The following is a 26026-nucleotide window of genomic DNA, read 5'->3' as shown; positions in this document are numbered from 1 at the left end:
ACCAACATTTTATTTTCTGTTGGCTTCATTTTAGTAAGTATGCAGTGTCTCATTTTAGTTTTATTTATTTATTTTTTGGAAACAGCGTCCTGCTCTGTGCCCAGGCTGGAGTGAAGTGGCTTCCCAAGCTCAAGCAATCCTCTCACTTCAGCCTCCTGAGTAGCTGGGACCACAGGCTTGTGCTACTATGCATAGATAAGAGTTTTTAATTTTTTGTGAAGACAAGGTCTCCCTATGTTACCCAGCCTGGTCTCAAACTCCTGGGCTCAACCGATCCTCCCACCTTGGCCTTCCAAAATGTAGGGATGAGCTACTGTGCCCATCCCCAACATTGTAGTTTAATTTACATTTCCTTGATGGTGCATGCAACTGAGTAACTTTTTATAAGAATATTGGCCATTTGGAAATCCTGTCTTCGAAGAGGCTGTTTAAGTTAAATTTTGCCCATTTTAAAGTTATATAGTCTTTCTTTTATTTCTTATTGATTTGCGGGTGTTCTTTATATATATTAGTTACCAGTCATCATTCATCAAATATGTGTATGTGTATGCGTGTGTGTGTGTGTGTGTGTGTGTGTGTATATATATATATGTAATATTTTCTCCTACCTGGACTAGTTTTTATGTAAGTTTCTCAACTTGGGATTCTCTTACCACAAAGGCAATGGGAATTTAGACCCTACACTCATCAGTTATGCAACTTTGGGTTTAGATTTCTCCCAGGAGAATATTTTTTCTTCTAGAGCTCAGGGCAGACAACAAACTGCTTGGTACTTGTCCAGTCTGATAGACTAAATTTTCTGGCTCCTTTTCACCGACCATATAACTTTTATAGGACTTTATGTCCTGGAATTAGCAGAAATCCCAGTGGTAGCCCCTGCACTGCAGATGCAAGAGCACATATCCTGTCCCTATGTGGGCATTAAAACCCCGGCTACTAGCTGCCAGGGCATATATTCAGCCTTCTGACTTTGAGTCTCTGCCTATCCCCCACTATACCATCCCCAGCTTTTTTTTTTTTTTTTTTTTTTCTGACAACAGGAATTTTTCTTTCTCTCAAGCTTGGTTATGTATTTCACTGTTGTTTTAGTGGTTATATTTACCTAACATTTCTACATATTCGTATCAGAAAAGGTGGGTTCCATTAGCTCAGTCTGCCACGATGTAGGAACCTATTTTCCATTCATTTTTGAAAATTATTTCAGACACTTTGCCATAACTACCTACATTACTCTTTTTCTAAAAGTATTTCAGGGATACTTGTAAGAACACATCTGACTTTCTAAAATTCTACTTTATTTGTGTTTAAGTAGAAAAGAAACATACTGTTGGTTAGGCATCCCCATCTCCAGATTTGTAACGTAGAATCTTATTACATTGTTAGAGAATCCTGGAGATCTGGAACAGGGTCAGGAGATAGCTTAGGGTAACAACTGTATTTAAATTTGGTAAATTAAAAGAATAATAAACTCATTAAAAGAATATAAACTCATAAAGCTCAGTTTAATTCTCCCTATTTCGTCCCTCCAGCTGGGTGCCCACATAACCCAATCCTTTCTTGTAAGTTTCCTCTAGTTCTCCAAGTTACTTTAGAAACTAAAGTAGCAAGTTATGCCCTAAACACCTCAGTTTTTGTTTTAAATCTCTTTATAGACCTGAGTACAGGAATCCTGGATTTTGCTAATTAAACTTTCCTATTTGAGTTCTGCCTTTTTGGAGACTGATTCCTCAGAACTAGGTTTCCCGAGTGGTACTGCTTTTAATATTTTGTCACATAATCCCCCCCAAGCAGTTTCATGCTTTGCCTTAATTATCCTGTGTCTCCTCCTGCTCCTCCAGCCTCCACAGTTACCTCTCGGGGATATTTCTTCACGACTCCACCCCACTGCATCAACGTACAAAGCACCCAGGCTCCAGCCTCCAGTCCTGAGTCACCCCATGCCCCCTTCTAGTGTTACCAGCTCAGGCTCCTGCCCTGCGTCTTGTCTCTTCTCAGATAAAATCAGTATCATGTAGTATTAGCATAAGTGCAGTTCCATCCATTTGGCTAGACTTAGCCAGCCTGGAGATTTTCAGTTGATGGGAGTTTTTTTTTTTTAATGCACAATTTAAAAATCTTTTTGTTATAGAAACTTTCAAAACACACAGAAGGAGAAAGAATAATCTAATGAACCCCATGTACTCATCATCCAACTGCAATAGTTTCAATTCTTTGTCAATCTTGTTTTATCTCTACCTCCACCACACCCACTGGTTTATTTTGATACAAATCCCAGATGCCCTAAAATTTATTTTGTATTTCCATATGTGATTCTAAAAAGGGGGATATCTTTTTTTAAAAGCATAAGCACAATAACTCCATCACACCTAAAAGTAAAAACCCCAAATATTTTCTCAATATTCTCAAATACCCGGTTTTTAAAAATTGAGATCCAAATAAAGAATATGCATGACATTGGTTGATGTATCTCTTATGTCTCTCCTTTTTAAAAAACCTTTGCATTGTGGAAGCTTTCAAACATATACAAGGCAAACAGAATAATATATGTACTCTATATCTAGCTTCAACAATGATCAGTTGTCTATAACTCTTATATCATCTATACTTTCACCTACTCCCCAACTCAAATGTTATTTTTAACAGTTCTTTTGAGGTAACATGTATTAGTTGTACAGCTTTGACAAATGGATATACCAGTGTAACCCACAACGCTATCATGAACACAGGACATTTTCATCTCTCCAGAAGGTTGTCTTGTGTCTCTTACTCTTTCAGAGGCAACCAGTGTTTTGATTTTGTTTAACCTTAGATTAGTGACTGTTCCACAACTTTATACTCTTTTACATTCAGCTTCTTCTCACTGTAATATCTGTGAGATTTATTCATGTTGTTGGATTAGTTTGTTTCTTTTCATTGCTATCACTACTACAATATATTTATTCTGTTGAGCTTATTTAACACATGTATTTTCTCTATAAAGCACATCGCAGCCTTTTTGGGATTAGGGACCTTAGGCAGCACTTTATCACTATGCTTGAGGGTCATTTTGAACAGTGAAATCACCAAGAAAAAGCAAAAAATATGGCACTAGACTGAAAAAAAAAATGTTTATTTATAGTATGAGAGCTGAAACAAGTGGGTAGAGAGCACGACCTCGTCTGAGAACATATGCATCAGGTGACTCAATACTTGGCCACTGTGTGAGTGTTCATGAAAGACCACACCAGTATGGATTTTGAGGTTATGAATACCTTTTAGCGATCAGGCAAATTCACGAATACTGAATTCATTAATGATGAGCAGCAACTGTACATATGTGTATCAGCATGTGTACAGATGGTCCCTGACTTATGATGGCTTAACACATGATTTTTTAACGTTATGGTGGTGTGAAAGCTATACACATTCAGTAGAGACCGTTCTTTGAATTTAATGTCAACAGGTGTCTCTGCCCCAGTGCCTTCTACCAATGATTCTCCAGCCTCATTAGAAGAGAGAGAAATTGATGACCCTGTTGATGTAGCATCCTCTTCATCCAGCAACTAATTTTAGTTCAATACTTCAAACATTCTTGAGGCCCAGTGTTCTTTCAGCTGTGTGTGTTAATGGTGAGTACTCATACAACTATTCTGTTTTTTACTTTCAGTATAGTATTCAATAAATCACATGAGATAGTCAACACTTCATTACAAAACAGACTTTGTGTTAGATGATTTTGCCCCACTGTAGGCTAATGTAAGTGTTCTGGGCACAATTAAAGTAGGCTAGCCTAAGCTATGATGTTTAGTACGTTAGGTGTATTAAATGCATTTTTGACCTACATTTTCAAATTACAATGGGTTTATCAGGATATAACCCCATTGTAAGTCAAGAAGCATCTGTACATATGTATAGTTATAAAACAAGGTTATCATCTATTTCTATTGTCTTGAACTTTGGAAACTAAAAAGAAGAATAAGCTTCCTACCTTCAGAAAACTTGCTGGGACTAGATTCCAGGGGACTTGAGCTTGATGGGGTATCCTGCCCCAAAATATGTGTGGATGTAAGGGTAACCATAACTCATTGTGAGATGAGAAAATATAAATAAATTGGGTTTTAGATATGCTAACATTTTTACTAACAAAGATTCCTGCCAAAGTGAGAAAAAAATATATAGAGGTAGGAATGACATGTGTTCTAGAAAGAGAAATATAAAAGTGTTTAAAAACCTGATTTGAAAGAAAGAGGAGACTGATAGTTTTATACTCAATAAAGATAAAGGATGCAATTCTAAGGTATTTCAATGAATGGAAAATGAGAGACATGCCTAATGCAGATGTCAGGTGACTGCAAGAATCAGTTTTACCCGGGAGCTGAGAGGTAGAGGTGGGGCACAAACAGAAATAACTTTGCCTCACCAATAAAAGGGAAAATAGTCCTGACCGGGACTTGAAGGTATATGCATGGGAAGCCCTAGTAAGAACAGACCAAGTAATTCCAGAATATGGGTAAAGGAAATTGTCTCAACCTGGTTGTGTACCTTAGAGAACAATTTATTAAGAATCTGAAGAATTAATTTATCAACATCAAATTTGTATTAAAAAACCTAATTATCCATGATTTACATTTGAAAATAGATTTTATGCCCCCCAAGATCTTTATAAATTGTAGTTATGTATTTTTGCTCTGTATTTGACTTACTAAGCAAGAGATGGACTGAAGAACATTATCAGGGATACTATAAGAAATGCATAAGATGAAAGTCATATTCTCCAAATATTAGCATCACAATTACCTTTTCCAATCTCTAACCTTTAATACTATTCTCTTTGACGATGACAACAGAAAATAAGTCACCTGACTTTTGTTCCACTCTCACCCTTAAAATTTCCCTGTAGCTCAGATATCCAACCTAAGATACTTCTTGAAGTCAAGTCATAGAGCTATTCTAGCACTATCTTAGGATCCTTGACCACAATACTTACATCTCTATGCTGACAGATTCCAGTCTCCTTCCCAACCTCAAACCATAATTCCTATAAAGCTCTCCTATCATCCCCACTCCTAAGACGCTCTTACACTCCTAAGACACTTTTATAACAGCATGCCCTAAGCCATAGCCTGGGTCTTCCTTTGTTTATTGGATATTTTGCTTGCACTCACTGGTTTCTATCTGGATATAAGAATTTCAAAGACTGTACAAAGACAGTTTAAAAAGTCCCTTGATATGGAGGGAGAAAAGGTATTGAAAAACCCACCAGTATACATTTTTAAAGAAAGCAACTTGGCTAATCAGATTATCATCACTATGATGTATACCTATATTTTAGTTTCTCACTGATCAGACTTAATATTTAGGAAATTTGTGAGAAGTAGTTTTTTTATCTTAGAAGACTAGACATCCAAGAAAGCCCTGTCATTCAGAAGAAGTTTTACTGATTGATAAGAATAAAACAGAATTCAGTGAAAAACTTGTTTTGTTCATAAAAGTAGTAGGATTGATATAAAATAAGAAAAACTAAGCCCTTTCATAATTTCAGGTTTAGCTTGAAGTTTTGTTTATTCAATTTCTAAATTTCATTCTTCTATTACAATCATATATTACCATTTGTGACATTTATTTTACTATCTTGAGCAATTTGTTGCTATTTATTCCTTAACAGTAACTACCTACCCTCATCTTTTATTCTCCATTTCCAAATTCCTACAGATTATTCAACTGGAGTATTAGACTGGGCTAGGGGTCGCAGACCATTGTTAGTTGATACTTAATAATAAAATCAGAACATGTCAAATTACTCTGAAGACAGGTCCCCATGTACAGCTTTGAGAGGTAAGAAAGGGCCAGATTAGTGATTGTGTGTAATGTTAAGATTTGGGAATGGTGTTTAGCTGGCAGTCATTATTGCATCTCACCTTTCCCCTTGGAAAAGTGTCTGCTATGTTGCAATCACTGAGCAAATGCCAAATGCCTTCTGGGAAGGTCTGATACTGCCAAGAATTCCCTCACCCCCAAGCTGTCTTCCATTGTGTGGGAAAGTTTTATAATTTTTAGTCTCTAGCATGCTACACCTAAATCCTGGCCAACCAGCCCTAACAAATGTGTGGTTCAAGCAGTCCCTTAGATTGCTTGGGTAAATAAAAATGTCCAGCGAGACATGACAGCAGAGATCCAGAAGAGAATGACAGCACAGATACATATGCTTATGTGTGACTTTTGACACAACAGAGAGAAAAAAATGCCATTAGAATTCTACTAATGTTGGAATCAGTAGTCATATTATGTCTTGATAAATAAGCATAAAAAGGAACTGTAGAAACCTTGTTCTATAGATATAGAGCAGTTAAACTGATACAAAATAAGAAAATAAGCCCTTTTGTAATTTGAGGTTCAGTTAAAACATTTATTTATTCAATTTCTAGATTTCATTGTTCAATTAGAACCATGAATATATAACATTTATGAAATAATTTTGCTATCCTAAACAAGTTGTTGCTATTCATTACTCAACAATAGCTATTTACCCTCATCTTTTAGTCTCCATTTCCAAATTCCAACAGATTATTCAGCTAGAGGATTAGACTAGGCCAGTAGTTGAAGATAAATAGGTGATAATTGACACAAGGAAATGGAATATATAATGTAAATATTTGACATTTTATTGGATTATAAAATGAGTTAGGTGTTAAGATTTATAAATATCACGGCTTTACTGATAACATGGTGAACTGTGGACTTGGCTATTGATATAGTTGGCTATCCGTGAATAAAAGGCAAACATTTGTACATGGGAACACAGGCAAATTGGTTGGCTTAGAATAAAACTGCAAATCTATCTTTATAAGTGGAACAGAAAAAAATGGAGTCCAATCATATAGTAAGAAAAAAGGAAAAGCAGCCAGGAATGGTGGCTCACGCCTGTAATCCCAGCACTTTGGGAGGCCAAGGTGGGAGGATTGTTTGAGCCTAGGAGTTCCAGATCAGCCTGGGCAATGTGGTGAGACTCTGCCTCTAAAAAAAAGAAAAAAAAAATTAACTGGGTGTGGTGGCAAATGCCCATAGTGCCAGCTAGTTGGGAGTCTGAGGTGGGGGGATTGCTGGAGCCTGGGAGGTCAAGGCTGCAGTGAGCCATGATCACGCCACTGTACTCCCACTTGGGCAACAGAGGGAAACTGTCTCAAAACAAAACAAAACAAAAAGGAAAAGAAAGAAAAAAAGGCTATCTCGCAGTTCTATGTGGTAAAAATCCCAAATACCTTGAGATCTTTATCCAGCGATCACAATAGGACTCACTAATCCAGAAGTCAAAGTAAAACCTCTGAGCTGCTTTAAAAAAAAAAAAAGGAAAGAAAAGGTTTAAAAAGCTATATACTGAAGCTCAGAAACGTGATTAATAGAAAAATTTATTATGTTTAAATTCATTTAAATAAACCTGATTATTTCATTCCTCAGGCCATAGAAGATTAGAAACAACAAAAATTTTCCATTCATTATAGATTCTAACATCTATTGTGTGTTAACTACGTGTGAGGGATAATTCCACAAGCAACTAATTTAATCCTCTGAGGTAAGTATTATGACTCGCCACATTTTAGAAATGAGAAAACTGAGGTGGAGAGAGGTTGATTAATTTGGCCAAGATCATACAGTAGAAAGTAGTAGAGTCAGGATTCAAACACAAGTTTTCTACTGGTGTCTACACTTTCAGGTACTACTGACAAACAGCAGGGGCTATGGACACAGCAATGAACAGAGCAGCGGAGGTTCCTGTTTTCACAGTCGAGAAGCAACAGGGAACAGTACGAGAACCATGGCTGGGCGCAGTGGCTCACGCCTACAATCACAACACTTTGGGAGGCCAAGGCAGGTGGATCACAAGGTCAGGAGTTCGAGACCAGCCTGGCCAGAATGGTGACGCCTGTAGTCCCAGCTACTCGGGAGGCTGAGGCAGGAGAATTGCTTGAACCTGGCAGGCAGTGAGCCGAGATTGCGCCACTGCACTCCCTCCTGGGCGATAGAGTGAGACACCGTCTCAAAAAAAAAAAAAAAGAGAACTGTGAACTGGCAGGAGCGAGAACTGTGACAAGCAGAACAATAGGGATGGGAGCTGAAGATTGGGGAGTACTGGACTCTTTTTTTTTTTTTTTTTTTTTGAGACGAAGTCTTGCTCTGTCGCCCAGGCTGGAGCGCAGTGGCCGGATCTCAGCTCACTGCAAGCTCCGCCTCCCGGGTTCACGCCATTCTCCCGCCTCAGCCTCCTGAGTAGCTGGGACTATAGGCGCCCGCCACCTCGCCCGGCTAGTTTTTTGTATTTTTTAGTAGAGACGGGGTTTCACCGTGTTAGCCAGGATGGTCTGGATCTCCTGACCTCGTGATCCGCCCGTCTCGGCCTCCCAAAGTGTTGGGATTACAGGCTTGAGCCACCGCGCCCGGCTGGACTCTTTACAGTTATTATCCTGTTTACCCTTTACAACCATTCTGCAAGTTACCATCATCATTGTTTAGATGAAGAAATTGAGGCTTTAAAAAGTCAAATACATTTCCCCAAATTGCACAATTAGTAAACAGTGGACGTGGAGTTTGAATCCAGGTCTGTTTGACACCAAAGCTTAATTTTTTCTCACTATACCTCACTGCTGTAACAAAAAACTACCAGCACAGGCGCTTAAAAAACATTTCAGTCCGGGCCACTCTGTACAGAAGGAAACAGTCCTGAACATACTATGCTAGTCATTGAGGGCTTTGTTGAATGCATAAATGGTTGAATATAAAAATGGCACTGTAATGAATGTGTAAAATTAAGACTCTAGTAATTGAGAAACAACTGCATTCTGTTGATTAGTGTCTGTTTAAGAAAACAGGGTAATATATGGTATATTTTTAAAGTCTAAAAATAGATATGGTTAAAATAAAACTAATTTGTGGTTTTAAAGGAATGAGTTTCAAATACCTAGAAAATTCTTCTATGTGGAATATCTATTTTCTAGTGATACCAAATAAAGTTTTCAATACAGGGAAATAGTACAAACAGACATATTAAATAAAGGTTTATGCTATTTTGTGTTAACCTTTATTTAATAAAATACGTGAAGGGCCCACTGAAAACCAAAGGGCCAAATAACCTTTATTTAATAAAATAAATAAGGGCCCAATAAAAAATAGTCCCTCCTCGTTTCATGTTTTCCTAGAAAAAATAAAAAATAAAACAACGGTAGTCCCAACCCTTTAGTACCAACTTAGATTATGTGTTAATGATGAATCGTATAGTATTTTTAAATGTTTCTACAAATTATAAGAAATTATAATTTGTCAGGAATTCAAACTATTAGAATGGTGAAATAATTGGATTTTCCCCTGCAGTATACTTTGGTGAGAAAAAAAGGACATGAGATGTTCTTCAGAAAACCTCTAAACTTAAAATTCAGGTATTCAGCCAAGTAAACAAATCATTGACTTAAAAGAACAATGTATATTTTACATCTTTAATGCATGTTTAACTCCGTTTCCTACACTTTCCCCATCTATATTACTGTATTGATGATCGGTCCCATAATGATAATCATGATATACATTCTGTCCTCTAAGCTATAAAAGAACAAAAAGATAAACTACATTCATTGCAATTGGGGAATAACATATTTGATTTATATATATACACACACACACATATATATATACACACACATATATATATTTTTTTTTTGGGACGGAGTCTCACTCTGTCACCAGGCTGGAGTGCAGGGGCACCATCTCCGCTCACTGCAACTTCCAACTTCCTGGTTCAAGCGATTCTCCTGCCTCAGCCTCCCGAGTAGCTGGCATACAGGCACGCACCACCACACCCAGCTAATTTTTGTATTTTTCGTAGAGACGGGGTTTCACCATGTTGGCCAGAATGGTCTCGATCTCCTGACCTCGTGATCTGCCCACCTCCGCCTCCTAAAGTGCTAGGATTACTGGTGTGAGTCACAGCACCCGACCTTGGTTTCTATATTTAAAAATTAGTCAATTATTTCTTATCTGGTAGCTTTCAGATAACTCAAATATTAATTATTAATTCTTTAGATTTTTTTTTTTCTTTTTGAGTTGGAGTCTCGCTCTGTCACCCAGGCTGGAGTGCAGTGGTGCGATCTTGGCTCATTGCAACCTCTGCCTCCCAGGTTCAAGTGATTATCCTGCCTCAGCCTCCCGAGTACCTGGGATTACAGACATGTGCCACCACTCCTGGCTAATTTTTAAAATATTTTTAGTAGAGATGGGGTCTCACCATGTTAGCCAGGATGGTCTTGATCTCCTGACCTTGTCATCCACCCACCTCGGCCTCCCAGAGTGCTGGAATTAAAAAAAATTTTTGGAAAGTTTTCCTAGAAATACAAGAAAATCATGTTTTCATTGATTGCACAGTTACTTGTATTGACTTCCATTGACTTTAAAGTCCTATGTCTTGCTTAGGAATTTGACATATTTTTAATGAAAAAAATTTTTTTTTTTTCTTTTTGAAACGGAGTCTCATTCTGTCCCCCAGGCTGGAGTACAGTGGACTGATATTGGCTCACTGCAACCTCCACCTCCTCGGTTCAAGCAATCTCTCACCTCAGCCTCTCCAGTAGCTGGGGATACAGGTGGGAGCCATCACGCCTGGCTAATTTTTATATTTTTAGTAGAGATGGGATTTCACCACATTGGCCAGACTGGTCCTGAACTCCTGACCTCAGGTGATCCACCTGCCTCAGTATCCCAAAGTGTTGAGATTACAGGTGTGAGCCACTGTGTATGGCCAAAAAGTTTTAACAATTTAAAAATAGTAAGAATTTTTCAATTGGTTAATGATCATAGACAGACAACATTCAAACAAACAAAATACCATTTGATACTGAATAGTTTTAACATTTTAATTGTATTGCAAGAAAACTTTGTGTTGGAGATAATTACTTAATTTAGATCTGAATATATGTGCACTGGAAAGTGGCATTTTATGTTGATTACAAAAATGTATTTAGGCAATAGGCTTAGTTTTGACCAAGCCTATTTGCTAATTTTGGGAAGTTTTTTAATAAAAAATCAAAGAAGTGAGTGTAGTTTAAAGTACAAGAGAAAGAAAAACATTATTTTCTTCCTAGGCACTTTTCTGGTGGATGGATGGAGGATACATAGCTACAACTACTACTTCTAGATTTTTCAAGACAGTTCAAATTTTAATATTGCGTTTTGAAACCATATTAAACCGTTCACTTTCATTTTTATTTCAAAATGTTTGGACACCACGGGGGGTAACAGTCTGACAATTTTAGGAAAATCTTACTTTTACTTTGATTCCAAATGTATTATCAGAGAGTTTCCAAAGGTGGCTTCCAAAAAATTTAGAATATTTAAGTAACAAAGAGTAACTGACTTTGGATAGGGCTTCTGATTGGCTTCAGAAATTTTATGAGATATGGTCGGGGTTTATAAAACCACAGAGAGACCTATTTTTGAAGCTTCATTGTGCCAGAACTACTTTGAAAATTCTTTCTTCCAACGTAAGACTTCATATAGCACATATATGCTGATTAATTTGTAAATTAAAAAAGTTTATCACCTATTACTAGGACAGTATTTCACAATGTAGAATATACTTCTCCTTTTAAAAACATTTACTATACTCCTTCCTTCCTCCCGACTTTTCTTACTTTATATTTACTTCAAAAAATTCATCTTGCATTCAGGTCTCTGTGTCTTTCTTTCTGTTCATTAGTTCCTTTCTTTGAGGATTTCAGCGCGTTCGTTAGTTGTCTGGCTGTCTTACGACTTGGTACTGCGCCGTGATCGTTTATGTCAGGATTCGGGGCGGGTAGGGGTGGGGGGGGAGAGGGACTTTCAAGTTTCTTTCTTTATTGTCCTTTTTCGCTTGATTTCTCTTTTTCTTGCTGGACTTTTTCTCGTTTCTTTCTTTCTTTCACTTCTTCCCTTCTCTCTTCCCTTCTCTCCTTCCTTCCTTCTTCCTCCTTCCTTCCTTCCTTCTCCTTCCTTCCTTCCTTCCGTCTCCTTCCTTCCTTCCTTCCTCCTTCCTTCCTTCTTTCTCTCTCTCTTTCTCTTTCTTTTTCTTTCTTTCTTTTAACAGTCTCACTCTGTCACCCAGTCTGGAGTGCAGTGGTGCAATCTCGGCTCACTGCAACCTCTGCTTCCTGTGTTCAAGCTATTCTCCAGCCTCAGCCTCCTGTGTAGCTGGGATTACAAGCATGTGCCACCGCAACCAGCTAATTTTTGTATTTATAGTAGAGATGGGGTTTCACCATGTTGGCCAGGCTGATCTCGAACTACTGATCTCAGATGATTCACCCACCTCGGCCTCCCAAAGTGCTGAGATTGCAGGCGTAGGTCACTGCACACAGCCTATATTTATATTTTCTAAGAAATTATTTAGGCCAGGCATGGTGGCTTGTACCTGTAACCCCAGCACTTTGGGAGGCTGAGGCAGGCAGAGTGGTTGAGCCTAGGAGTTCGAGACCAGCCTGGGCAACTTGGCAAAACCTCATCTCTACAATAAATGAATAAATAAATAAATGAAACAAAAGTGAGCTTGGTGTGGTGGCATGTGCTTGTAGTCCCAGCTACTTGGAAGGCTACGGTGGGAGGATTGCTGGAGCTCAGGAGGTGAAGGATGGAGTGAGCTGAGATCATGCCACTGCACACCAGCCTGGGTGACAGAATGAGGTCCTGTCTCAAAAAAAAAAAAAAAAAAAAAAAAAGAAAGAAAGAAAAAGAAAATAATTATTTAAAAATTGAATCAGTATGACAGGGCTTGTCAAAGCAACAATTAAGTAATTGGCCTAGAATATTACTTTGCACACCTTGATGAAGTTCAGATAGTAGACTCGTTAAAATAACATAATGTTTTGTTTTCTACTCCTTTAAAGAAAAGGAAGCATTTTAGCAGTAATGGTGTAAATACAGGACATCCCTATTTCTTGCTTATTAAAGAGAATGTTGAAAGGAGACCTTATCTTCACTTGTTTGACATCCTTTTAGAAAAGACGAGTCTTTTAATTTCCTTTCTTTTTGTTCTTACAACTTTTAATTGGTTCATATGTTTTAGACCTCAGAGGACAATGCCATCTTTCATTTTTAAAGTGGCATATCCCTAATATCCTAATGCCTATTCTTTGGGTACAGTATAGGTAGCTCCTAAAACATACTTGCTTTTGTGTAATACTTGGGTTGCATACATTTTGTGGCGGTTGTGACATACTTCTTATATATAAAATCAGGATTTTAAAATTTGTTCTCTGGGATTAATGTATATAGTTGTGCAGATTATGTGTATATTAGTATCATTATTATGGACTCATATTATGACTCTGAAGGTTTCTTTTAATGATGAGATCATACATGTATCTGAGATGGGATTCTAAAGGTTGCCACAGAAAACCCAACACTCAATTCATGTAAGAGCTCTGAAATCGAGAGCATTTCTGTTTGTATCTGATTTCCTGGTCTTGTATCTTTATATAACTAAGAAATTATGCAAATTCATTTAACCATAACCAACAGCCAAATCTTCCACAGGCACTTTGAGTGTATGTGCATGTTCATGAATAGATATGTTAAGGATTCCTATATTTGTAATTTCTAAACTTTTATGTCTAGACAGAAGAAAATACAGTGCAGTATTTGAGCATTATTTTTCATATGTGTGATGATAATTTGCAGGGACCATTTAGACAGACCTAAAATATGTGAATTAGATGTGGCACTTCTAAAGAAACTCCTTCCCACTTTTCTCACTCTGGAAAAAATAATTTACTCTTTTGTTTAACTATTTTTTTCTTTGACTCAAAGGATTCCATGATTTGTATATATTTTTCTTGTAGGTATTTTAAATAATATACCATGAAAATAACACACAGCAAATTCAAATTTAATTAGAAAGATATTTAAGAATGCCACGTTTTGTCCAGGTACAGTGGCTCATGCCTGTAATCCCAGCACTTTGGGAGGCAGAGGTCAGCAGATCACGAGGTCAGGAGATCCACACCATCCTGGTCAACATGGAGAAACCCCGTCTCTGCTAAAAATACAAAAATTAGCCGGGTGTGGTGGCAGGCGCCTGTAGTCCCAGTTACTCAGGAAGCTGAGGCAGGAGAATCGCTTGAACCTGGGAGGCGGAGGTTGCAGCGAGCTGAGATCGTGCCATTGCACTCCAGCCTGGGAGACACAGTGAGACTCCATTAAAAAAAAAAAAAAGGCCGGGCGCGGTGGCTCAAGCCTGTAATCCCAGCACTTTGGGAGGCCGAGGCGAGCGGATCACAAGGTCAGGAGATCGAGACCATCCTGGCTAACATGGTGAAACCCTGTCTCTACTAAAAAATACAAAAAAAAAAAAAAAAAAAAACTAGCCGGGCGAGGTGGCGGGAGCCTGTAGTCCCAGCTACTCGGGAGGCTGAGGCAGGAGAATGGCGTGAACCCGGGAGGCGGAGCTTGCAGTGAGCTGAGATCCGGCCACTGCACTCCAGCCCGGGCCACAGAGCGAGACTCCGTCTCAAAAAAAAAAAAAAAAAAAAGCCATGTTTACACAGTATTCCTCTCTTGAAATTTGATAGTGAGCTTCAAAATTCATAAATCTCTTTTCCTTTTCTTGAATAAAACATCATCTAACATGTAATTGGAAAATAAAAACTTACCTATTGCAATGGAAGCAATGATAATATTGTTCATTGTATTCATTGTACATGAAGCACTACATTATGTGATCAATTTGATCTTTAAATGACTTGTGTGGGCCATTATCGGGGTTTAAAAGTCACAATGAACTGGATATTGTTTTTAAACTTAAAGAGAGCATTAGTGGTTTCCCAAATATTCCCAATTTAAGTTCATCTAGGCAGAGCAAGACCTTTTGCCAGTGTTTACGATCATGCTTCTATTATGTCATCCTACCTCCCTCAGTGTTCACTAGAAAGGGATTCAGAGGCAGCTCTCAAGGCCCTGTTTCAACATCATTTCGTCTTGCTCAGCCCACAGTACTGCATCTCTCTTTGCTGTACCTTTAATATCTCCCTCTCCACTGGCTGTCTCCCAAAAATGCACCCCTCGACCCTACCCCCTTCTCTAGCTATTAGTCTGTTTCTCCTTCTCTTCTTATTCAAGTTTCTTGAGAGGGGGCTACATTCAGTCCTTGCATTTTCTTATCTCTCTTTCATTTCTTTAGTATCTCTCTCTTATTGTACTAAAATATACATAAAACTTTCCATTGTAACTGTTTTTAAGTGTACAGTTATGTGGCGTTAAGTACATTCACACTATTTTGCAACCATCACCACAATCCATTTCCAGAACTTTTTCATCTTCCCAAATGGAAACCCTCTACTCATTAAACAATAACTTTCTATTCTGCCTCTACCTAACCTCTGGCAGCCACCATTCTACTTTCTGTCTCTATGAGTTTGAAAAGTTTCAGTGCCTCTTGTAAGTGGAATCGTATAGTTTGTCGTTTCGTGACTGGCTTATTTCACTTAGCAGAATGTCTTCAAGGTTCATCTGTGTTTTCTGTGTTCTCTATTATGACCCGTCTTCTCCATGTCATTGAAACATTCCTTGCCAAGGTCACTCATGACCCTCTACTTCCTCAATATTCTGGAAGATTGTCTTCCTTTTTCTTTTAGTGGCATTTAACTGCACTTGGTACTTTTTGATACTCTCTCTTCTTTTCACTTCTTATTTTCCTCTTTTGATTTTCTACCTACATTTCTAGCAATTTTTTTGTACATTTCTAGCACTTTTGTGGACTCCTGTCTACCTTAAACATTGTTTTTCTCCTATGTCTCTGTACACTCAAAAGTATATGTTCCTTCAGTGATCTCATGTATTCCCGTGGCTTCCACCTGTATTGACTCTGACTTTTTATCCAACTCTTATTTCTCTCCTGAGCTTTAGAAAAAGGGTTGCCGGAGATCTTTACATTAAAGTTCCACAGACAAGGTGTTCAAAACTGAACTTACCGTCTTTCCCTCCAGATTTGTATCAACAAATAGTTGGAACCAACCTGAGTCATTCTTAAGTCTAAGTTTTCCTACCCATAACATGCAGTTGATTTCTTAAGTTTTCTCGGTTTTACCCACTTAATATCCCTGGAATCTGTGTTCTTCTATCCATCCATTCTCACCATTACTGCTACTTGTCAGCTCAAGTATTATTCTTTTTTTCTGGGATTACCACGTCACAGCCTCCTGATGAGTCTGCTTCTCTTCCTTCAGTTTTATCCCCATCGAACGAAATCCCCACTTGCTGCCAGAATGATCTTTCTACAAAGCAAATCCAATTATGTCACTTTCTGAATAGTTTTCAAATGCCTCCCCTTTGCCATCAGGAAAAAATCCAAATCTCTTAGCAGAACATGCCATGGTTCTGCAGGACCTGGCCTCTACTCATCTTTTCAACCTCAGCATTTGCTACTTTCCTTTATGCAGTATGTGTTTCCACACACGTGATAAACCTCCCTGGACACACTCTCTTCAGACCCACCATAGCTTTGTATGTGGCATTCTCCTGGACAACTCCTACCAGTTCTTTAGGACTCAGCTCCAAGGCCGTCTTCTCCAGGAAATCTTCCCTGGAGGTGGGTATATGGATGCCATGGTGTGCTGCTTGCATTTCTCTATCTCCTCGGGACTGAAGCACAGATATCACTAACTGCTGGGAGTGTTGGTAATGGATAGATCTTGGCAACACTTAGTTCTAGAGATTGCCCTTGTTTGAAGAGAGCTTAAGGTCATGCTTTCCTTCCTAGAGCCAGCCCAGGAAAGACTACAATGATTAGTTGATTCAGAAATTTATACTTTTATAAGCCTGGTCCCATTGCTCCAGTGGGGACAACTCTGTAGGCCATTGTAGCTCCATAATTCTCCCATAGAAAGGCTGAGGACTTTGTGGCAACTACATCATAATCCCACTTCTCCTTTTGCCCAGTTCAGCTGTTTTCACTTCCCCCTATAGGTGCTAATTCTGAAAGCAAGCCTCCTGCACACAAACATATCTCTGAGTCTTTTTCCCAGGGAACTGAAGAGCAGCACTGGGTTAGGACTCTTTTTTTTTTCTTTTGAGACGGAGTCTCGCTCTGTCACCCAGGCTGGAGTGCAGTGGTGTGATCTCGGCTCACTGCAAGCTCCGCCTCCTGGGTTTACGCCATTCTCCTGCCTCAGCCTCCCGTGTAGCTGGGACTACAGGCGCCCACCACCTCGCCCGGCTAGTTTTTTGTATTTTTTAGTAGAGACGGGGTTTCACCGTGTAGGCCAGGATGGGCTCGATCTCCTGACCTCGTGATCCACCCGTCTCGGCCTCCCAAAGTGCTGGGATTACAGGCTTGAGCCACCGCGCCCGGCCGGGTTAGGACTCTTAATACCACTTGCCTACTCTTATCACAGCTCTTAACCCCCACCCCATCATAATTGTCTGTCTGTTTCTCTTCTCACAGCTCTTACCCCCCACCCGTATAATAATTGTCTGTCTGTTTACTTATTGGTCTATGCCTAAATATAGTGAGCAAACTAGAGAACAGGGATTTCAATCTTGTCTTTTTATCCTTATTTCCTTTTTACCCTGACTCATTAAATTTGTTTGAATAAATGAAAGCATAAATGAATGCATGAGAGATTTCTATCTTCAAAAGCTTTGGGGGCTTTCCTAAAATCAGCTCAGCCCTTCCTGAACATTATTTCTTTTTGGAATAGCCCCAGAAAATCTGGGTCATCTCTCCTAGGGTGTATTTTAGGTTTGTTGCTTTTCATGCTTCATGAAATTATGAGAAGCATGGATTTGGAGGTCTGGATTTAGAAACCTGGGTTGAATTCTTGGAGCACCATGTACTAACTGTGTGATTTTGGCCAAATCATATAACTTCTTCATGTCTCAGTTTAATTACCTGAAAAGCAGCACTATCTAGCCCACAGATACTGCTCGGTGGTAAATAAATGAGATAATACCTGTGTGAAGTGATGGCATATAGTAGATACTCGGTAAATTTTAGCTTCCTTCCTCTTTTTCTTCTTTTTGGATTGAATTTACCCAACTATAATAACTTGCAAAGAAATAAATTATAGTAGTTTGGTCCTACTGAGATGATCTCAATAGCTCTCATAATCTTTCTTTTCCCCCACATGGCAGAAATCCATCATTCTCTGCTACTATTCTTATTTTAGAAGGAAAAAAAAAAAAACCAGCTGAAATCATCTACTCAACAATGCAAGTCCCTGCTTGCTATAAATTTTATTTATCATGAGGCATCAAATTTGCTAGTGGCAAGAGGTGTGTGTCTAGGTGTGCCTCAGAGTGAATCAAAGGCAAGTAAATCACATGAATGTAATACTACCTGACGGGTTTCACTGATGTGTAGGAGGAGCTAAAATGATTAACATAAGGTCACAATGAAGGGTTAAAGGGATGGTAGCAAGGTATCCCACTGATTCACCCATATATCCAGTTTTCTTCTTCTCAGTACTTGGAAAATCACATTTCTTAGTTCCTTTGCAATTGGGTGAACCCTATGATGAGCTCCAGGCAATTGGTTGGGAGTAGAAGTAATATATCACATGTAGGAAGAAGTTTTTAAGAGCCAGTGATCAGTTCCCAGCTAGAAACGGTCTGTGACATTGAAGGATATAAATCCTAGACACTGTCCCAGACTTGGGGCAGATTTTTCTGCAAAAAGGAAATAACCTTTTGTTGTGTTAAACTCTGAAATATTCATGTTACTTATTACCACCACAAAATTAGGCACTTCGAACTCATGCATTGGGTTCAGGAGAACTCAGGAAAATCTGAATAAATCATATATCTCAGGAAAAACAGGAAACACAGCCAGCTGTCTCAGAAAATAGAGCTGGAAGGTTATTTAGGATTATTGTTGATTTACTGCTCCACCACTAAAGTAACTTATCTTCTCCCTTTAGATCATCTCCTTTCTGTGTCTACTTCTGCTTCTACTTCCAATTGCCAGTTGTCTTTTTTTGCATCATTAAATTTTACATATCTTGCAAATAGATACAACCCAGTAAGTACAATTTGGATACTGAATCAGAAAGTGCTCTTGAACCAGACTACTTCATAGGCTACTGGGGAGCCTAAAATGTACTTTCAGGTACCTTCCTCTGGTCCAATTAGCAACATCCATGGAGTTGGGTCCTGAAATACAAAACATGGCCATGTATCCTTGAGGAAATCTTGGGGCCTCTTCCTCCTAACAGGAGCTGTGGGTTGGAGTCCTGTTAGACAGGAGCTGTCACTATGGTAGGCACCATATTGGCCTGTTCAGTAAACTGGGATACAGACTTTTCAGGTCAGCGAAAGAGAGGCTATCATTCTGTCACTGTGACTGCTGGGTCTAGAACTGGTTATACAAATGTCTCGGTATTGACCTGGAAATTGGCCAGTGGCTTCTGGGTTGGGACAAAATTTTTGTTGAACTGAGAAGTCTTCCTAGATGAGACAGGAACTGGACCCTAGGTCAAATGCAGATTTCTTGCCTTTTGGATACTTCTTGGTCATGAACTAAATAGTCAACTTTGAGAAATGTTTTTGGTTGATAACACATACAACAGGCAATAATTTTTTCTTAGAACAATGTAATAATCAGTGACTTAACATTGTTTTGATGTTAAAATACAATTTATGGACTATTTCACTTTACCTTGGCATTTGGTTAACTCATAAATGTGAAATTAGAGCTTCCCTTTATTCTTAATGTCACCATCCTAGTGGCTATTGTCTCTTTATGAATACTTTTTTTTAATGTAAGGTAGTCTGTGTTTGGTGTATATTTATTTATTTACCTTCTTAAAATGCTTACTACCATTTTAAACTCCACTCCTCAACCCCATCCTTTCTTGTTTAACCTTCTTTTGAGGCACCTTTTATATTTTCCAAAGTACTCCATTGTCCTCTCAAATGGCTTCAGTGCCCCGATTGATCTGCATCTAACTCTCAGTCAAAACTGTTGCTGCCTCTGAAGTTATCTCCATTAGGGGGTTAACAGCAAATAAGCCAATTAAGTGACTATACACTGAGTTACAGGTTTCGGGAGTTATCTGAAAACAAAAATATATATAGATAGATAGATAGATAGATAGATAGATAGATAGATAGATAGATTTTTTAAAATCAGAGATATCTTCCTAACAGTCTTTAAATTATAACAGGTCATTCCTGATTCCTTTTAACAGTACAAACAGGATGGTGGTCTCCAACACTAACTCTTGGTTAGAGGTAGTGGTACAGAATAGGGATGGTGGACTTAATATGTTTTGGGAAACCATGACCATAATTCATATACTTTAAGAGACTATTATTTATAAAACTCATCTCTATTGCAGGGCTGCTAAGCTGTGAAAAATATGTGTCAAAAATTCTACTGAAATATGATACAGTTATACACCACATAACAGTATTTTGGTCAACAACAGGCTGCATATATGATGGTGGTCCCATAAGATTATAATATCATATTTTTACTGTATCATTTTTATGTTTAGATACACAAATACTTACCATGGTATTACAATTGCCTCCAGTATTCAGTAGGCTGTAGCATGCTGTACAGGTTTGTAGCCTAGGAGCAATAGGCTATCCCATATGGCCTAGGTGCATAGTAAGCTATACCATCTAGTTTTGTGTAAGCACACTCTATGATGTTCACACAATGACAAAATTGCCTGACGATGTATTTCTCAGAAGGTATTCGGGTTGTTAAACAACATATGACTGTACATGGGTTGATGCACTATGGGGACGGAGCAGTGCAGGAGCAGAATGAGGGCTGAGCTTTCACTGAGACCAGGTTTGACTTCCAACCCTGCCCTTAATTAGCTGTGTAACCTTGGGCAAAGCATTTAACCTCTCTGAGCCCAAGGGTTTTCATCTGAAAAGTGGAGATAATAATAGCTATGAGCTTATTAGATGTTTCACCTAAGATATTGTAGATGAAAAGCTCCTGACACACAGCAGATGCCCAGTGGGTGTTAGCTGAATTTGAACCTACCTCCTTTTAAGTACCCTTTACACTTCAGGAAAGAGACTCCTGTCCTATTAAGGAGATTGATAGAGGACTAGAAAGAACTCTGTGGTTGGGAGAGAAAAAATCTTAGCCTTGACTGCCCGACCTCCTTTATACTATTATTGCCTTGATAACAATTTGCTTGTTATTCCTTCCTCCCTTCACTAAATCATTAAATTCTGAGTTCCTACATTTTGTCAGGTACTAGGGATAAAAAGATGAATAAGATATATGGTCTCCATGGATCACAGAGTCAAGTAGGGAAAGAAAAAGCGTAAGAAAATAAGAAGTGTTAAACTGTTACTCTGAAAAAATGTGCAAACCTTTTCATTAAACAATTTTTTAAAGGTAGATTCCCAATAGCAGCTATGATTTGTAAAATGTTGTAGAAACATGAACAATTTAAAGTAAATGCTATCACAAAGCAAACTGCCTTCAACTTTTCTGTCTTGTTAGAGTTAATTTTGACTTTGGCATGAGGACACATTTTGTTTTTCTTCTGCTCACACAGTGCATCTGCTACCTTCTCTGTCAGGCAAGTATAGAAAGTAAATCGTCAGGCAAGAAACAGTAAGCACACATCTAAAATCTGAAGCAAAATTGGTAGGGATAATTTTAGCTCTACCTGCATATGGAATAATGTAACTATAGAACTCTTTGTTTTTCTGGTGAGGCAGCATGGTACAGTCGGGAAAATACAGGCTGAGGAATCAGAATATAATCTAAATTTTGGCTTTACTAGTTTTGTGGGCAAATCACTTAACCTCACTGAGCCTCAGTTTCCTCATTTGTAAAAATGAGTGATAATACTTATGACATTATAGTAACAATTATAATATGTCTATACATAATAGGCCTTTAATAAATATTTTTATTCAAACCCTAGAACTCACAAAAAAAATAATTTCTCAACCCTTAGGTAATGGCGCAAAGTACTCAAATGCCTCATTATAAATTAAGTGTATATTGGAGGCAGAATTTGACCTGATCATTTTAAGCAGGAACTAAAATAGTCTTAACTTGGGATGCCTATGCCTGCTGGGACAAAGTCATTACAAGCTATAAACGTCTAGCTGGAGTAGTAAACCCTGAAAACCAGGATGGGAACAGGTTGGAGCTTCATGGAATGTGGAATGCCCAAACCTGGTCCATAACATAAAATCGGAGTCTGCAGTCTTCTGGGGCTAAATATTGGGCCAAAATAGAAAGTCTGAGTACAGGTGTATAATAATTTTGTCTTTGTTGAACCCCTTTCTTAATTGGTAGCTATAGGGTCCACTTTCCATCACTAAAGTGCAAGGCCAGTGACTCAATTTCCATATTTGTGGCAATAAGCGCATGCCATGTGATCTAGACCACTAATAACTCTAGACTGGAGAAGCGAGGCCTAGAAATAACTCATTTTGGCAGAAGTGACAGTGGCAGCAGCATCCAGTGTCTAGTGACAACAGTGTCCACGGGACTTCCAGTGTCATTTCTATGTCTTGTGGAGGTAGGGGAGAGGTTGTCAGTGGTAGCAGTCCAATGTACCCTGAGCAGACATGTAGATTTGACTGTCTGATCTCTTAATCTCTCTTGGTTCTGGCTCATTTCTTGCAGCTGGTTCTTCAGGCTTCTCATCAATTCTAGGAGCTACCTATCAGTCTGCCAATAGATTGCTTATCTGCTTAAGATAAAGTCCATTTCAGTTGTCTGCATCCAAGAATCTTGACTACTGTAGGGCAAATGGAAGAATCACAGTGTGGGGCAAATCTGAGGTCAAAGCTGTCAGAGACTTGAAGAGGAGGTAAAGGAGGGGAGCACAGTAAATATGTTGACGGTCCAGAAGAAAATGTGTAGATAATATACATTTGAGATTGAGGCCTTGCCTTGACAAACCACTTCTTGTCTTGAAGACACACTCTTCAACCCAGCTTCTCACAGAAACCAAAATCTCAGCTGATGGCAGAAGGCTGGAACCAGAGTGAGAAGGTTGGTTGCAACAAAGAGTAAAATGCTTCGTTAGGGGATAACCTAAGGCAGCTAAAATACCCAGACCCATTGCTATGGTAATCTACCCACATAATAATTATAGGTTATTTGCATATCTGGATTCCCTTTCATAGCCAGGGGATGGTGTGAAGTCAGTGCTAAAGCAGTAGCAAGTGGCTGTCATGTGTCATCTCTGCCCCAAGTGGTTCTGAAATTGGTTTAAAGCTTGAGGAGCCTTCATTCTTTTTGGGATAGAGGATAAGAATCCTAACAGAATTCGGGGCTGGAACTAGAACGCTGACGTCGACTCCTGAGCCGGGCGCTGCCTCGCGCCTGATTGGCTGGTCCTCGGGGCCGCCCTCCTCAGCGCACCACCCCTGGGTTCCCTCCTGGGTCCGCAGTGGAAACACTGCCCTCTCCCTTCTTGACCCCTAGCCCGCCCTTCCCTGCCTCCTTCCCTCCTGTCGCCCTCTCTTCTGGCGCCGCTGCTCCCGGAGGAGCTCCTGGCACGGCGATGGGTTCTCGGGCCTCCACGTTACTGCGGGACGAAGAGCTCGAGGAGATCAAGAAGGAGACCGCCTTTTCCCACAGTCAAATCACTCGCCTCTACAGCCGGTTCACCAGCCTGGACAAAGGGGAGAACGGGACTCTCAGCCGGGAAGATTTCCAGAGGATTCCAGAACTTGCCATCAACCCATTGGGGGACCGGATCATCAATGCCTTCTTTCCAGAGGGAGAGGACCAGGTAAACTTCTGTGGATTCATGCGAACTTTGGCTCATTTCCGCCCCGTTGAGGATAATGAAAAGAGCAAAGATGTGAATGGACCCGAACCTCTCAACAGCCGAAGCAACAAACTGCACTTTGCTTTTCGACTGTATGATTTGCATAAAGATGAAAAGATCTCCCGTGATGAGCTGTTACAGGTGCTACGCATGATGGTCGGAGTAAATATCTCAGATGAGCAGCTGGGCAGCATCGCAGACAGGACCATTCAGGAGGCTGATCAGGATGGGGACAGTGCCATATCTTTCACAGAATTTGTTAAGGTTTTGGAGAAGGTGGATGTAGAACAGAAAATGAGCATCCGATTTCTTCACTAAAGGAGACCAAACTGTTCCTTGCGGTCTAGTATTTAAGAACTGGAACTTGAAAGTCCTCCTTCCACCAACTCTACCTCCACCCCCTCATTCCCCTTCTCCCAAAGTACTACTGCTGTTGCATGACAACCCCAAATATGTTCTGTCAACACAAACCTGCCTTTGGTGTATAAACAGGGCATTATAGAATGGTACACCCTATCTATTTCTGTTCAGTATCCATTCACTAGTTCTTCATTTATAAATATCTTCCGTATTCTGCCGCTGAATGCCACACATCCATCCAGTCTGAGAAAGTGAGAGAGGCAATCATGCCAAGAACAAGCCAGCAAAGCTCTTTCACCAGGTGTAGAATGTAGCCCTGCTTTCCCTCCAGCGAGTCTGCCAGCATGCTTTATCCTTTTTATATGTTCTTTGCTTCCTACTTCTGTGTCATCCAACATACTGTTCACTTACTCTGGCAGTCTTTCTGCCTTTCATTAAGCCTCAAAATCTCCTCTGTTCTACTTGGCACCACAAGCTATGCCTTATATATGTATTTCTGACTTGGCAGGATAGTTCAGGGGTCTGGCAGTTTTTATTTACCTTCATTATTAAATGGGCCTCTGGGATGTTGCCTCTCCAGGAGCTTTTTGGTAACCAACATTTCTCTCAAAGTATGAGACCATCCTCTGCACTCTGCTCTGTCATCAAAGGCTGCTAAGTGGAGATACCCTTTTTGAAAGGTGGCCTTGGTGAGAGGTATGGAGTCAAGTCTTCTAGGCTGCTTGCCCACATCACTCTACCTCTGGCCTCTGATTCTCAACTTTGTACCTATGTGGCTCCTCTTGTTAGTGCAATGTTGACTGTTAAAAAAAAAAAAAAACCAGCAGTATGCTTACAGGTTTGCTTAGTTTGGGGACACTGTAACTACCAGAATGGCTGCTCTGACAATATGCCTAGGGACTTTCTCATGGCTTTTATTAACAAGGAGGCTGGGCACCCTATAAAGCCTCATGCATTCACACCTTTGCAGCATGGTTTATGCCTCAGTGTTATGTGCACTGGAATGTTTTCCACTTCACATTTCCAAGTAGAAAGATTAGTGTTACGGAAGTGCCTAATATCCCAGTCCAAATTTATTTATTTATTTATTTATTTATTTTTTGAGACAGAGCCTTGCTCTGTCGCCCAGGCTGGAGTGCAATGGTGTGATCTCCGCTCACTGCAACCTCATGTGAGCCACCGCGCCTGGCCCCAGTCCAAAATATTTAAAGATTGCTTCCTTAGTGTCTTGAAGTTTTGCACAATTTTTTTTTTTTTTTTTTTTTTTTTTTTGAGATGGAGTCTCACTCTGTCGCCCAGGCTGGAGTGCAGTGGCGTGATCTTGGCTCACTGCAACCTCTGCCTCCTGGGTTCAAGCAATTCTCCCACCTCAGCCTCCCAAGTAGCTGAGTTTACAGACGTGGCCACCATTCCTGGGTAATTTTTGCATTTTTAGTAGAGACGGAGTTTCACCATGTTGACCACGTTGGTCTTGAACTGATCTCAGGTGATCGTCTGACCTCGGCCTCCCAAAGTGCTGGGATTACAGGCATGAGCCACCACGCTCAGTCACAAAATTCTTTATGAAATTTACACTTGGCAAATGTTAATAATGGCAGCCATAGTCTGCTCCTAATACATGTCCAAAGCATTGACTATTGTATCATTAGCTGCCTGGTTACATTAGCTCCCTAGCTTCTTGTATAGACCACTGCTAATCCCTTAAAAACAAGAGGTCTGGCACTAGTAGCACAACCTAAGGTGGCATTACAGGTCTTTGAGCAAGCCACAGCAACTTTTCTGCCAAAGTCAGTAGACTTCAGTGAATCAGGCTGTTGCTATCCTAGTGTATGTGTCTATGAGTCTATTTATCCACACATCTGCCCTTGGCTGACTTTCTCTGACTCATTGCTTGCTTGCTTGTTTCC

The 26026-nt window shown here is 39.6% G+C and overlaps 1 pseudogene across 1 annotated transcript; it reads left to right on the top strand.

Moving 5' to 3' along the window:
- The first annotated feature begins 23351 nt into the window (after positions 1-23351).
- On the top strand, positions 23352-25244 carry LOC104658220 (annotated as a pseudogene). Its single transcript, XR_004054187.1, has one exon. The product of XR_004054187.1 is annotated as a calcineurin B homologous protein 1 pseudogene (transcript).
- The last annotated feature ends 782 nt before the right edge of the window (positions 25245-26026 follow it).

This window comes from Rhinopithecus roxellana, chromosome 17 (genome assembly GCF_007565055.1).
Source record: "Rhinopithecus roxellana isolate Shanxi Qingling chromosome 17, ASM756505v1, whole genome shotgun sequence".
Lineage (NCBI taxonomy): Eukaryota > Metazoa > Chordata > Mammalia > Primates > Cercopithecidae > Rhinopithecus > Rhinopithecus roxellana.
Note: the sequence above shows the minus strand (reverse complement) of the source record. Positions and strands in the feature narration are given on the sequence as shown.